Source organism: Gordionus sp. m RMFG-2023, chromosome 2 (genome assembly GCF_954871325.1).
Source record: "Gordionus sp. m RMFG-2023 chromosome 2, tfGorSpeb1-WG-v2, whole genome shotgun sequence".
Taxonomy (NCBI): Eukaryota; Metazoa; Nematomorpha; class Gordioida; order Chordodea; family Parachordodidae; genus Gordionus; species Gordionus sp. m RMFG-2023.
The window spans coordinates 28,872,244-28,888,568 of NC_088776.1; the positions used below are offsets into that span (position 1 = coordinate 28,872,244).

At 29.4% G+C, this 16,325-nt stretch overlaps 2 long non-coding RNA genes across 3 annotated transcripts; both read left to right on the forward strand.

Moving 5' to 3' along the window:
* The first annotated feature begins 1,289 nt into the window (after nucleotides 1-1,289).
* LOC135924803 (uncharacterized) lies at nucleotides 1,290-5,012 on the forward strand. Its single transcript, XR_010571414.1, has 3 exons — nucleotides 1,290-1,313; nucleotides 4,598-4,732; nucleotides 4,780-5,012. It is a non-coding gene; the product is annotated as an uncharacterized LOC135924803 (long non-coding RNA).
* A 97-nt stretch (nucleotides 5,013-5,109) lies between these two features.
* On the forward strand, nucleotides 5,110-11,076 carry LOC135924802 (uncharacterized). 2 transcript variants are annotated; one of them, XR_010571412.1, is made up of 7 exons: nucleotides 5,110-5,173; nucleotides 5,217-5,324; nucleotides 5,365-5,459; nucleotides 5,503-5,607; nucleotides 5,651-5,871; nucleotides 5,921-5,967; nucleotides 10,843-11,076. It is a non-coding gene; the product is annotated as an uncharacterized LOC135924802 (long non-coding RNA). The 2 variants fall into 2 exon arrangements; XR_010571413.1 differs by having other exon boundaries at nucleotides 5,651-5,741.
* The last annotated feature ends 5,249 nt before the right edge of the window (nucleotides 11,077-16,325 follow it).

Here is a 16,325-nt window from a genome sequence, read left to right on the forward strand (position 1 = left end):
ATTATTTAAAACAAACCTATTATATTCCTAATTTTACCTTTATTTAATAATAATATTATATACCAGAGCTTCTTTGATATACTGAAAGATACTGGGTTGGTGAGTGAGAGGGTTAAAAATATTTTTAAAACAATGGGCAGGTGAATTTGATTTCTATTTAGTTTAAATTTATAGTTAAGATTTAAAATCACATTTGATTCATGTTGATTTTAGCTAAATTATTTGACATTTTTTATATCAACTTATAATAATATTTATATTCATAAAAACAAACCAAATGTATTTCAGGCAAAATGAGGAACTGATTCCTATTTAGTTAAAATTTAAAATTATATCTGATTCATTTTGATTTTAACTAAATTATTTGATTTTTTATAGGTATTGGTTTAATTATCCAAAGTTGTAAGTTAAGAATTTAAATCACATCTGATTCAATTTTTTATAGGTATTGATTAAATTATCCTAGATTTTAAAATATTTATGACTTCAACTTATAATAATATTTATATTCATAAAAACAAACCAAATAAAAAATTTTAATTTATGTTAACAAATATTTAATTTTTTTTAAAATTAGATTCCACCACTGATACTACCAAATCCTTACAATTCAAACAAATCTTAATTTACCCAAATCACTAAAAACTAACCAAGTTAACATTTTAATTTATGTTAAATTAGATTCCATGACTGATACTACCAAAACATATCATTCAGACAAATCTTAATCTGCCAAAATCAATAAAAACAAACCAAGTTAAAAATTTTAATTTATGTTAACAAATATTTTAATTTTTTTAAAATTAGATTCCACAACTGATACTTCCAAAACCTACCATTCAGACAAATCTTAATCTAACCAAATCAATAAAAACATATCAGGTTTTTTAATTTATGTTAACAATTCTCATTTCATTATAATTTTGCCGGTCAAAATGATATATATAATTAGTAAGTGCTACAGAATCGTAATTGCCGAGTAGGAATATTTAAAAAAATATATTATAGTCCTGGCATATGTTTATAACATAGCCGTCCGTGACTATAGGTCTCTAAGCTGTTTTAATTATAAAAATATTCAATTATAAGTATAATTTTTAGCAGGCCTCAGATTTATTTTATTTACATAAGTACTAAATTATTATTACAATTTATATTATATATTTTAGATAGATATTCCTTCACAACAATCATTAGTACAAGAACATTAATGTGGCTTGCTCAACACTAAGTGCGAATATTGTGATTCTCTAAAAAAAAAATTTGAAAAACCCTCCGATGGCAGATTCAAGAATTGCTGTCATAAGGGTAAAGTAAGATACCATCAATTAGATATATTCCTTTTTTACAAGACCATTTATCAATTCCTAACAATGAATTTCATTCAAACTTTATGAAACATATTCATTCTATAATAGTTCTCTTGCGTTTGCATCGATGGTGCGGAGATTTCTAATAGTTTGAACCAGGGCCCATATTGTTTTAGAGTTCATGGGCAAATTTATCACAGGGCATCTCATTTATGTCCTCCCATTGGGATGTCTCCCAAGTTTGCACGATATGTCCTTGAGACTACACAGGCTGTTAATATCAGATTACATATGAAAGAAAATTCAGGATGCAATGAGGATCTCTTGAAAAGATTATTTTAGTAAAACAGAACAACGCATTTTCTATTAGTTTTAAAACTTTGGGAGAAATTGAGAAAGAAGAAAATAATAGAGCCTTTTGAGAAAATCGTCCTATTCAAAAAATCAATATGATCTTTCGTGCAGATCGCTCAAGTGACAAGCGAAGATACAACATCCCTAATATAGTTGAAGTTGCTATTGTTTTTACTAATGATGATGGTGAACCCCATTTAAACGGGATATCAAAGTCTATCCTCGATTTGATGGTAGTGATCTCATAAATATAAATATATTAAGTCCTAATCTTGATCCAATGGTATATTGTTTATTATTTTCTGTGACCCTGTTGGAAACGAGATTTGAAGGGTGAAGGTACAGTTCGTACAAGGGAAAATATCTCACTATTATAATTTAAAATATTTAGATTAGCAAATCGTGAAAATGAATTCAACCCAATCCTTTTTGTTGGGAAATTATCACAACAATATATTGTTGATACTTATTTACGAGTAGAGGCAAATAATTTAAATTTTAATAGACAAAATCATCCAAAATTACGAGTAGATGAATATTCTGGATTAATGGACTACTTAGAAACAACAAATAATATAATTCCCGGTAAAGCAGTAATACTACCATCATCTTTTCAAGGTTCTCAAAGAAATATGCGAGAACGATATCACGATACAATGGTTATTGCGCTCAAATTTGGTAAACCTGATTTGCGCAAAATTGAGGAAAATCTATTTCCTGGGCAAAGTCCTTCATATAGACCAAATTTAATAGCTCGTGTTTTTAAATATAAATTAAATGAATTATTGTTTGATATAAAGAAAAAAATATATATTTGGTAAATCCATGGCTTTTATATATACAATCGAGTTCCAAAAAAGAGGATTGCCTCATGCCCATATTCTTATTATTTTAAACGAGGATAGTAAAATTGAAACATCTCAAGCTATAGTAAATTTGTTTGTGCCAAAATGCCAGATAAAATTCTCGAACCTAAACTTTTTCAGATTGTTACCCATTTTATGATACACGGTCCTTGCGGGATATTTAACCCCAAATTGCCTTGCATAGAAAATGGCATATTTATAAAAAAAATTTCCTAAGGATTTTCAATTAGAAACAAGACCAAATATTGATGGGTATCCATATTATAAAAGGTGAGATAATGGTATTACAATTCTTTCTGGTAAACCTACGGGTAATCGCTATGTTATTTCAATCGATATCTAATGTTAAAATTTAATGCTCATATTAACGTAGAAATTTGTACGTCTATTAAATCAGTAAAATATATCTTAAAGTATATTTATTAGGGCTATGACTGTACTAATGTTGATATTAATATTGCTTCAAATATAAATATTCATGACGAAATTAAATCACATTTAAATGCGCGATATGTGAGTGCATGCGAATCAATGTGGAGATTATTAGAAAATAATATGCATGATCGCTCGCACGCTGTTATTCGCTTAGGAATTCATTAACCTTTACAATAGCCAATATATTTCTCAGCTGAACATGAAAAAGTTGCTTTAGTGAGATCACAAAACAAACATATTACTTTAACGGCATGGTTTGAGTTAAATCAGACAGATCTAAATGCTAGACAATATCTTTAAGGGGAAATTCCTTATCATTATGTGTTTACAAATTACCGATGGAAATAAAGAAAAAAACTGATAAATGTCATTTCGAGAATGTATTCTGTTCATTCTAATTCTGGTGAACGATTTTTCCTTCGATTATCACTACTTCATGTTTGCGGTACGAGTTTTGTTAATTTAAACTATTAATGGAATTTTAATGAGTACTTCTAAGGAAGCAGCTATTAAAATAAATTTGTTATCAGATGATAAAGAGTGGGAATCATGCTTAGAAGAGGGATCAGTATATCAAATTTCGTCACAACTTCGTAGTACTTTTGCCTTTATCTGCCATTTTTGTCTGCCTGAAAATCCTGCTTATCTTTGGAATAAATTCAGATTTACAATGATTGAGTATTATTTGCATAATATTCAGAAGTAATTGCAATTAACATGGCTTTAATGGACATTGAAAACGTTTTTCTTGATCATGGTTTATGTTGTAAAAGTTGTGATTTTCCTTCACCTTCAAAAATTCCCCCAAAACAATATTATGATGTCCATGTTGAAGCTGCCGATTCAATCGAGCGTATATCGAAATTAAAACTATTACAAAAATATTCTTTTGACTTAATTATACAAGCGATTAAATTAAAAAATATTTCAGAAAGATATTTCTTCATGGATAACCCTGGGGGTTCAGGAAAAACCTATCTTTACAATACCTTAATGTGTTATATAAGAACAAATAATCAAATTGTATTGCCTTTTGCAACAACCTAAATATCCTCTATTCTTTTAAAGGGGGGGGGCATCTATATCGGATTTAAATTACCTGTGCCTATCTTTGAAACCTCTACATCCCATATGAATATACATAGTTCGCAACCACTAGATCTAAAAAATGAAAATTGATTATTATTGATGAGGCCATAATGATGACTAAACACGCTTTGCGATCATTTGGAGGAAAAGTTATTTTATTAGGTGGTGATTTTAGACAGACTTTACTAGTAGTGCCAAAAGGCGCCAAAGTCGCTATTATAGAGTCTTATATAAAAAGTTTAGATTTATGAAGTCATTTTAAAATAATACATTTGATTGATAATATGCGTATACCATCAGAGCAAGTTGATTACAATGCTTGGTTACTTAAAATTGGAGAAGGCCTTTCAAGCACTAATTCTGATCTTCCTACAAATAGTGTTGAATCCTACCTTATTTGCTTGAAAATGATTTATTAATAAAATGTGTATATGGTTTTTATCGAAATTGTTGATATAGAAGATCTTCCTACTAAAATAATATTAACCAGCAAAAATAAAATTACATTTATCCTCAACAATGACATCATTAATATAATTTCAGGCTCTATCAAACATTATTTTAGTGCTGATTCCATTGAAAGCGATAATCAGGATGATATAATGAATTTTTCTATAGAGGTTGGTGCAATTGTTATGCTTTTACGTAATTTGACCCCAAACAAAGGACTTAGTAATGGTACCCGCTTAATCATACATTTACATATTAATTTTATCGATGTTGAGGTATTGACAAGCACAGATCTAACTCTAAGTGTCTCTCAGTTGCCATTTACTTTAAAAAGACGCCAGTTTCCTATAATTCCAGCTTTTGTTATTATAATAAATAAAAGTCAAGGACAAACTTTTGAACATGTAGGCTTATTTCTCCCTGAGCCCGTCTTTGCCCATGGGCAATTATATGTAGCTCTTACTAGATGTAAATCTCAAAATAATATGAAAATCATGATTGCCATCAGAATTACAAGGGAATATTTTAAAAAATGATAAAACATTCACACAAAATATCGTATATAATGTAATCTTGAATTGATAATTTGTAAAATTTAAAATAGTCACCAATTGTTGTTATTTACAATCAAATCAACAACATTTGTTATTCAGCATCCATTCAACAACAGTAGATTCTATTTTATAATTTATATTTACACGCTTTATTTCAGGTTATTTACAAAAAGCTACGAGTAAGGAATCAAAAACGACACCACATAGAGCAAAGAAAGCTTCCTCACCCTTAAAGACACGACACCATCTTCATCATCAACAACAGAGTTTCTATTTTGTAATTTATATTTACACGCTTTATTTCAGGTTATTTAGAGCAACGAATCAAAAACGACGCCACATAGAGCAAAGAAAGCTTCTACACCCTCAAAGACACCACAATATTTTCATCATCAACAACAGTAGATTCTATTTTATAATTTATATTTACATGCATTATTTCAGGTTATTTACAGCAAACTACGAGCAAGGAATCAAAACGACACCACATAAAGTAAAGAAAGCTTCCTCACTCTCAAAGACACGACACCATCTTCATCATCAACAACAGTAAATTCTATTTTATAATTAATATTTACACGCTTTATTTTAGGTTATTTAGAGCAGTGAATCAAAAATGACACCACATAGAGCAAAGAAAGCTCACCCTCAAAGACACGACACTATCTTCATCATCAACAACAGTAGATTCTATTTTGTAATTTATATGAGCAAAGCAAAAAAAATTTAAAGGCAATATACGGTGATATACCCAATGCTTAAAAATCTTACCTCCCTCTCAACTTTGAAAAAAAATTTAAATCTCCTTTTTAAGTAAAATTTTAGATATTATAAATTTTATTGTATTATATTTTTTTATAAGGCGATAAATGCATATGTGCTGGAACACGATATTCGTCAGGTCTTGAAGTATAAGCAATTATTATATTTTCTTATAATTCATATCTTTATCTCTTTTTTCTATTTTTTCCTTCTTTTATTCATTTCTTTGCTCTCTTAAAATCCATCTCCTACTTTCACACGGTGGGGAGTAAACAGCAAACTAACAGGAGCTCTGGTGGATAATATTAGTATTTAGGGTGCTAATAAGTAACATTGTTTCCGTGTAAAAATCATCTTAACTATCATAAGATAGAAAATTTTTGATTCATCCATCAATGAAGGCAAAATTTATTATTCATCCATCATTGAGTATAGAAAAAAATTCTGATTTCCCGTCATTCTTGACGGGTTATGGGTTATTATCTAGTTATATATAAAATTAGAAATGTTATAGCAGTAAATTTGTAAAAAAATGGCAGCGGTATTCCCACCTATTACGAATTTTAAATTATAATTGTAATCCTTTAGTATATTTTACAAGTAATATCTTAAATTATCAATACTCTACTATAAACTACCAAAAAATTAAAAACCTGCTACCCATTTACGATAAATGTATCTTTTTTTTAAAATTGATCGTGTGCTATATTTTGACCTTGTTATATCTAACATTAAGCATTTATGTTGATGTGTTATATTATTTTTTAAATATATTTCTTTTTAGGTTAAAGTTTTTTAATTTTATATTATTTTTTAAATATACCTTTTAGAGATGATTTATTTTGATGTGTTATATTATTTTTTAAATATGAGATTTATCTTGATGTATATTATTTTTTAAATATATTTTTTTGAGATTTATTTTGATGTTCTATATTATTTTTAAATATATTTTTGAGATGATTTATTTTGTACTTTATATTATTTTTTAAATATATTACTTTGAAATGATTTATTTTAATGTGTTATATTATTTTTTAAATTTATTTTTTTGAGATATTATTTTATTGTGTTATAATATTTTAAATATATTTTTTAGAGATTATTTATTTTGGATGCGTTATATTGTTGTTTAAATTAATTTTTTAAGATGATTTTTATAAGACGATTTATTTTTTTTTTAAATATATCGCCGGGGTGGCCTAATGGGTAAGATGTAGGCTTGGAAACACGAGCATGAACAAGGACGCGGGTTCAATCCTGGTAAGAACCATAAAAACTTTCAAGTTTTTCTTCGATGACTGATGTGTACAGACATATGGTATGATGAATTTCGGAGCTTAGAGATGACACCCCGGTCACCGACAGGCCTGGACAGCCGGGTGCTAAGGATACCTGTCCAATAAACAAAATGAAGGACACAAATGAAAATATGAATATGAAAGCTAGGGCGTTCCCTCCATGCGACGCGCAGGGTGTAGACCTCCATCCTGTGAAAAGTAAATTAAAGGTTAAAGCAAAGAAAACAAGATTAGCAAGTTTGAATATTGGTGCACTTAAAGGTAAGACGAGAGAATTGGCATCAATGTTGAACAAGAGAAAAGTTGTTATAGCGTGCATACAAGAGACGAAATGGAAAGGACAGAAGACTTTGATGATTGGAGATGGGTATAAATTGTACTATAATGGACTTGTTAGCAATAGGAACGGTGTCGGCATCATCCTCAGTCAAGATCTAACCTCCTCAGTTGTAGAAGTCAACAGGATCTCTGATAGACTAATGAAGATAAAACTCTGCATTGGTCAATCAATACTACACATCCTATCAGTATATGCTCCTCAAACGGGTTGCAAGGAAGAAGAGAAAGATGACTTTAGAGCTATCCTTGATGAAGCCGTAATGGAAATCCCTAAGGATGACCTAGTCATAATTGGTGGTGACTTAAATGCGCATGTGGGGAAAGCAAGAGATAGCTACAAAAGGCATCATGGTGGTTTTGGATACGGAGAAAGAAATGATGAAGGAGAGCACGTACTGAAATTTGCGGAAGCCTTCGACCTTGCCTTAACCAACACAGTGGTACTAGGAAAACACAGATAGATACATGCTAATCTCTCGCAGAAGATTAAAAGATGTAATAGACTGCAAAGTCATCCCAGGAGAAGATATTGCCGCGCAACACAAGCTACTAATCATGGATTTACAAATCTCAAATAAATCCACTCAAAATAAGATAAAACTGGAACCATGCATCAAATGGGGCAAATTAAAAACAATGACAGATGCCTTTGCAATCAATGCAAACATTGAAACAATAAATTGCTCACAAGTCAGTGAAAAAATATGGACAGACCTTTCATCCAGATTAATAGACACTGCAAAATCGACGCTAGGCTTGACAAGAGGAGGCAACAAATCACACAAAGAACTATGGTGGTGGAATGAAGAGGTACAAACCACTATACAGGAGAAAAAAGCCCTTTATAAAATATGGTACAAATCCAAAAATAAATCCAAGAGATTAGCTACAAAGGCGGTGGCTAGGGTCAATCTATGGCATACGATGACATGTACGAAGATCTACATACCAAAGAAGGGCAAAATAAAATATACAGATTAGCCAAACAGCGAGAAAAGAACTCTAGGGATATAAACGGAGCTCCGAAAGTAATCAAAAATAAAGATGGGAAATTGATAATAAAGGAAAAAGAAATAATGAATAGATGGAAAGAATATTTTCAGGAGCTTCTCAACTTTAATTCCCACATATTGCATCTCGACGAACACTCCCCTTGTCAAAACCTTGTGCAACCTATAACAGAACAAGAAATAATCACATGCCTCAAGCATATGAAAAACAACAAAGCTAGGGGTCCAGACGATATTCCAATATAAAGCCTTAAAGCACTAGGAGATGATGGAATACATCTCCTCACAAATCTGTACAATAAAATACTTGGAAATGAAGAGGTCCCCCAAAAATGGAGGCAGAGCTATCTAGTTCCTATCTTCAAAAATAAAGGGGATCCACACAATTGTCAAAATTACAGGGGCATAAAACTAATGTCACACTGTCTAAAACTATACGAAAAAATAATAGAAAAAAGATTAAGAGATATAATAGAAATAGGAGAGACACAGTTTGGCTTTATGCCTGGAAGATCAACAACCGATGCTATCCATGCAATTAGGCAAATGAGTGAAAAATACAGGGAAAAGAACAAAAAGCTACACATGGTCTTTCTCGATCTAGAAAAGGCCTTTGATAGAATCCCAAGAAAACTTATCTGGTGGGCGCTACGCCACAAAAAAGTTCCCGAAAAATATATAAGAATAATAGAGGATATGTATGACATACAACAATGGTCCGTAAGCACAACAGGTACTTCAGCAGGCTTTACAATAGCCGAAGGAGTTCATCAAGGGTCGGCTCTCAGCCCACTTCTCTTCATTACAGTAATAGATTAGCACAGTCACCTCAAACAATCCCGTGGAATATGATATTTGCAGATGATATTGTGATACTTGCCGAATCCAAGGATGAAATGAAAGAAAGGTTAGTGAATTGGATAAATATCCTAGAAACGCACGGATTAAAAGTAAATAGAGAAAAGACGGAGTATATGGTGATAGGAGGAGATGAAACGGAGAGTATTGATATAAATGATTGGCAAGCTGCAAATATTTGGGCTCCACTATACAAACACGGCACAATAGAAAAAGAGATAAAGAATAAGATTAATCAATGGTTAAAGTGGAGATCTTTATCTGGAGTGCTATTTGACAAAAGAATCCCACACAAATTAAAGGGAAAAATTTACAGTTCCATAGTACAACCAACTATTCTATATAGTTCGGAAACATGGCCAACCAAAGAATCAGACGAGAGAAGTCTACAAACTATGGAGATGAGAATGCTGAGGATGATTGCTGGGGTAACAAGAAAGGATAAGGTGCGCAGTACAAGAATACTAAATAGTTTAAAGGTAGTGCCCATTAAGACTAAGTTAATGGTAAACAGACTTAGGTGGTATGGGCACACAATGAGAAGGCCTATGAACTACATAGGAAATAAAGTTGAAAGATTGGAAGTGATGGGCAAACGTAAAAGAGGAAGGCCAAAACTTCAATGGGGCCATAAAGTTAGAGCCAATATAAAGAAGTATAAAATAGATAAAAGAGATTGTACGAATAACATAAAGTGGAGAGAGATGTTGAAGGACCAGAAAAGGTGAAAGCTAAAGAGAAAAAAAAAAAAAAAAAAAAATATTTTTTTAAATATATTTTTTTGAGATGATTTGTTTTAATGCATCGAGATTCTGTTTTGAGAAAAATATCCCTGACCCATCAGCCCTAAATTTGCCCATTAAGGGAGAGATTGATCTATGAATAGACTTTTGATTAGCTATCAACTGATATCCTTTAAAAAATTGAATTCTTAAAGGGATCCCTTTAAATCCCGTGATGATCCCGGATAGTTCTAATGCTTTTGAAAATTACGACATATTATATACATCATAATTGTAATAAAATAATTTGATAAGGAAAAAATATTAATAAAAAAAATTTGATTGCAAAAGAGAAATAAATTAGGTGAAATTTAAAAAGAAAAATATAAGACGTAAAAAAATCATAAAAAATAAAAAGTTGTTAGGATGAAAAAACAAAATTGTTAAAAATAACATTAAAAAAGTGAAGTAAGAAAAATAACAGGGAAAATTAATATATTTTTAAAATGATAAAAAAATAGAATTTTCAAAAAGCGAAGATAAATAAATTGAGGAAAGGTAAGAAAAATAAAGATTAAAAATGACTAAAAGAGATTGCAAAAAGTTAGAAATAAAATAAGAAAAAGTAAAAATTTAAGAAAAATTGACAAGGAAAAGAATTGAAAATATTTTAACAAATAACGATTTTCCTTTTTTGATTGACACTTTTCCTTTTTTGATTAGGACTTTTCTTTTTTTGAATGGAAAATCCAGTATATAAATTTATTTTAATTAATTAATTGGGGAGACCAGAACTAGTCGGCGCAATTTTGATCACATCATAGGTCTTCTTATAATTCCTAATTATTGGTGATGATAACAATTTTGAAAATTGATAATAATAACAACGGAGGACAAGTAAGTTAACTAAATGAAATTACGATTTATGAAAACAACTTACGATAAGGATTACCAGCTAACGTTTTGGACAAACCAACGTACAAACTCAAATAAAGATTTGGATAAACCAGTATAAAATCAAATGCGATACAAGCTAACAACAATGAATCTGACTTATGCAATAACGAGAACAGCCAAAATGATAAACCATTTGGATTACAAGCTCATGATGATAGCTTATATGAAACTATGGGTAAAGCTTCTTAGAAGAGTGAGTATGTTAGATAAATAGAAATATTAAATTGATATTCAATTTACCTTATTTTAACTTATATTTTTATATTATAGTAAAGCATTCAAATCGTACAAGAGATTTTTATATATAAACCATAATTATTTTTAATTAGGAAGATATGTGAGTACATTTTTAAGAAATGAAATAAATAAAATTCTTTATATTAACCCTATTTATTATGAATTTATCAATATGATATATAAAAGTTTTTATAGTATCTCAAGCCACATACCACAAATTATATAATAAATATTTTATAAATAAATTTTAAATCAATTGCATGGTGTGTATTTGAAGCCATATTCTATATCTTCGATTGGAATTTTAATTTGGGCCACGTGATCTATTATTTATTTTTAATTTCGCATTTTATTAAACCCTATTTTTAAAAATGGCTATTTTTTTATAAAATTTTTCTTCTCAATTTTCTACACATCGTAAAAGGATAAATAATATATTTGACAAATTTCAAAACATTAAAATTAGATAAATAAAAGGTAAAAATTAATGTTTATGAAATTATTTTATATATATTTATTATTTTTGATAATTATATTTTGTAATAATCATACGTTGCTTTAAAGACACATTATGCAAATAAGGTATTTTATTTGAGTTTTATATTTTTAGAATTATGAATTGTGGTACCATACCTAATGATAGTGAAGATTCAAATTTAAGTGAATCGTCTGATGAGGAGTTTCTGTCAACCCAAAATAATGATTTAGGTATATTTAAAATGTATGCTCTTATATAATCTATAAATATCTAGATTTCAATGAGAGTGATGAATCGGAAGAGGATGAAAATATAAATAATGAAAAAGGAATCGTGAGAAAAATGATTTGGAAAAATTGCTTAACTAATTTACCATTAGTTATTCCAAAGTGGAAAGGAGAAAACCCAACGGTTGATAAAGTAAAAAAACCAATGGATTATTATAATACATATCTCAATGATTTATTACCTCTAATTGTTTACGAAACAAATTTATATGCAATTCAATGTAATTCCAACAAACCTTTGAATTTATCGATAGATGAATTAGAAAAATTTATAGGAATTATTTTTTACATGTCACTTATTAAACTTCCCAGAGCACGTCTCTACTGGGCCACCAATACAAGACAGGCCAAGGTGGCTGATGTCATGACCCTAAATCGCTGGGAACAAATCAAATCATTCATTCATATAAATGATAATGACAAATTTATTCCACTTGGAAGTGAGGGCCATGACCCACTTCATAAAATTAGACCCTTGATAACTATAACCAATAATATACTAAAATCTTTATCGATAGGGGAAAATATTTGCGTAGATGAGCAAATAATTCCATACAAAGGGATGAGCAGATTAAAGCAATATAACCCCCAAAAGCCCAAAAAATGGGGCTATAAAGTCTTTCTACTATGCGGAGATGATGGCCTTCTCCATAATTTTGAAGTATACTCTGGGAAAATACTACCAGCGGAAGGATTGCCTGATGTTGGAGCAAGTGGCAATGCTGTGCTACGTTTAATTTCTTATATACCACAGCAAATTAATTATAAATTATTTTTTGATAACTGGTTTTGTTCACCAAATTTGCAAGTCGTACTCGCTCAAAGAGGGATATTTTGCGCGGCCACGGTCAGAGGTAATCGACTACCAAATATCAACTTCCCAACAGATAAGGAGTTGAAAAAAAAGGACGAGGATTTTTTGTTTCAAAAAAAACAATAATAAACGGGGTTGAATTAAATTCAGTGAAGTGGCACGACAATCGTGCTGTGACCTTATTGAGCACTTTTGTAGGTGCACATCCTCTTATCGATTGCGAAAGATATGATAGAAAAAAAAGGATAAAATAATGATAAAATGTCCAAACATTGTTAAAGTTTATAATAAATCAATGGGAGGTGTAGATCTTATGGATTCTTTACTTTCATTATATAGAATTCATACCAAATCAAGAAAATGGTACCATCGAATTTTATTTCATGTATTCGACATGTTACTTATAAATTCTTGGTTGCTATACAAACGGGATTATAATAGTATATCAATAGCAGGCAAGGATCGATTAAGTTTGTACAATTTCAAAATTTCGGTGGCGGAAGTCCTTTGCAAATATGGCAAATGCACTTCAAACAATATTCCAAAACGAAAATCAGTTCAAACTGGTTATCGGGAAAAATGTAAAAAAGGACCAGCTCAATATTTACCACTTCAAGAGGTTAGGAAAGACCTCACGGCTCATTGGCCAAAATATAATGATAAGAAGGGTAGATGTAAAATGCCAGGATGCTTATTTATAACAAAAGTATCTTGCAAAAAATGTGGTGTATATTTATGTTTTACGCCCACAAATAATTGTTTTATAGATTTTCATGAAAATTAAAATGTTTAAACCTTTAATATTTGTTATATTTAAATAAAATTTTATATATTTATAGTTTAAAGTACAATAAAAATTATTGTGGAAATAATTGAAATTTGTATCCTTAATTGCATAATGTGTATTTAAATCCACATACCGTTCATCTTCTAAGAAATTTAGAATTTTTTTTAAAAAAGTGAGCCATGAGATTATCAATAGTATCTAGAGAAATAAAAAATCTAGTTTGCCAAAAAAAAATTATTCTAACATAGTACATGCAATACAGGGTTAAAAACTAATAAGAATATTTTCTATTATTTTAATCATGGCTAATAAATATATTGTGTTAAAAAATATATGGTATTAAATTATATTTTTTTTAAAAAAATAAGGTTTGAACGAACGTGAATTCGTTTGATTTTTGTCAATGAACGTTGAACGTGAATGCGTTCGTTTTTAGAAATGTTTACAGCACTAATAAATAATAATTTTGATCTAAGCATTTGATTATATTTATATTTTTTAAATAAATAATATATTATCATGCAAAAAACTTGTCTAGTTTATTATATTTAAAAAAATCTCAATTTTATAGAAACTATCATTAATTTTTCTTCTTTCAACAAATGTTAAGCACAATTATGTTTAATACCGCTATTAAATATAAAAGTATCAAAGCTACATCTATATAAAGCTTTATATTTTAAAAGATGATAATATTTTTTATAATGATAATAATAGTAAAACCTATTTAAGATATTTCGTTTATTTAATCTAGAATCTTCATTCTCTTGTTTAATGAGATTTAAATTACTTCTATATTTATTGAACTAACTGAAAAGAAAAATTAACATCTGTGAAGATCATAAAATCATAAGATTCAAAAATACTTGAATCGGGAAAAGAGAAACATTAATATATCCAAACCAAATTAATTTTTGATAATTTAAAATTAGACATGTAAGATTCAGCAAGTTATTTTTATTACGCTCATATCTGGTTTTTATTTATTGAAAAAACTTATCGATGAACTAGTAGGTATCAATAATACTAATTTTAGCGATTTTTTTAATTTTGCCAAAAAGTCTTTCCTAACTTTCCTAAACTATATCAAACGGGTTGAAGTAGTAAAGAAATATGAAATACGTATTAATTATTTACATAAATTTTCGAGATAATGCGTCCAGATGTTTGGCAAGACGTGATAGCATAGTTAGTTTTTAGTTCATACTTCGATTACTTTTTTAATGGCTGGCAAAATTGGCTAATGAATTTATAAGGCACTAAATACTAACGCACTATAACTTCTATATTCTACCTTCTGGCATATGCTAATTTTTACATTTTTTATTTTTCTACCATTTTTTCCCTCTATAAACCAACTACCAAAGAGAATTGGCCTACTTCACGCTTAAAGCGTGTCGTCATAGTTTTCATTATGTATATAACTCAGTTTCTTTTCGTGGTTCTCATATTTGAGTGAGGAATTGAAAATACTAGTCAGGCAATTAATATTAGCGTACACCAGATATATAGGTTTTATATTTTTCATTTTAGCACGATATCTATTTTGGCAATTTTCTATTTTCTTTAAACTATCTATAAAACGGATTAAATTATACTGAATAAATGCTTTCAGTCACTTTTTATTCTTAATGTTACGAATAATTTTTTCTTTTATACTAGTGAGGTGACTTTATGGGTAAAAGTCAAACGCTAATAAAGTTGAAAACATTGCCATATTTCTGAATTAGAGCTTGTCAGCCAACTTTAACGGAGATTAAATAAAGACTACAGAAAAATACCCAAGCGAATGCCGGGCATAACGGAATTTTTGAAAAATCCTGGCTACGCTACTGTGTACATCTATATTTTATGATATTTTTATTTTGGATTATTGTCATACTTTAGATTATTCCTTGCTTTAAATAAAAGCTTTAAATGGCTGTGTCAATTTCGATTTAAACTATGACTATTTATATTTAATTGCTCAATTCAATTCTTAGTTCGAGTTTCAACAAGGTTACTCTTTCAATCTGGACTATTTCTAAGTCAGGCGCAAGGCTCACCATATTTTAAACATCAATGATGCATGTTCAAAATCTCCATACTCGTAATGAAGTTTGAGGTCATTATTAAAAGCAGATAAATTAATCCTTAGCCTCATGTCTATGGCAGATTTCTCAAAAATACCGAGTAACCTTTTATCCGATTGCCAGACTCGAGAATAGACAGACTCCTCCTAAGATTTGCTGCATCTAGTAGGATTGTCAAATAAAAAACAGGCGTATGTTCATAAGCTTATTAACTTTTCTTTGTCCTTGATGATATCCCATGATGCAGCCATGAGCTTTAGAATTATTTAATTACACTCTTTTTTATATATTCTCGGACCTTAAGTAAACAAGTAATATTTGACATATCTAGTTATTATTTATTATTTAAGTCTATCAATAGATCCCAAATAATCTTCAATATGCATTTTGGTTTCATATAGTACCAAGAACTTTATACTTACATAAATTATATAATTCATAGCAAATACTACAAATAGTGTTATATCTATTCTATTCACCAGTTTTCAATCTAGGAAGACGTATATATTTTAATTCACATGATATATATATCTGTAATGTGTTTCAAAAGTAAGGTATATTGCAATATGTTGAGCGTTGACATATAATGACCATTTTATACCTAATGTAACAATAAATATTTAAGGAATATCATAACTTTATT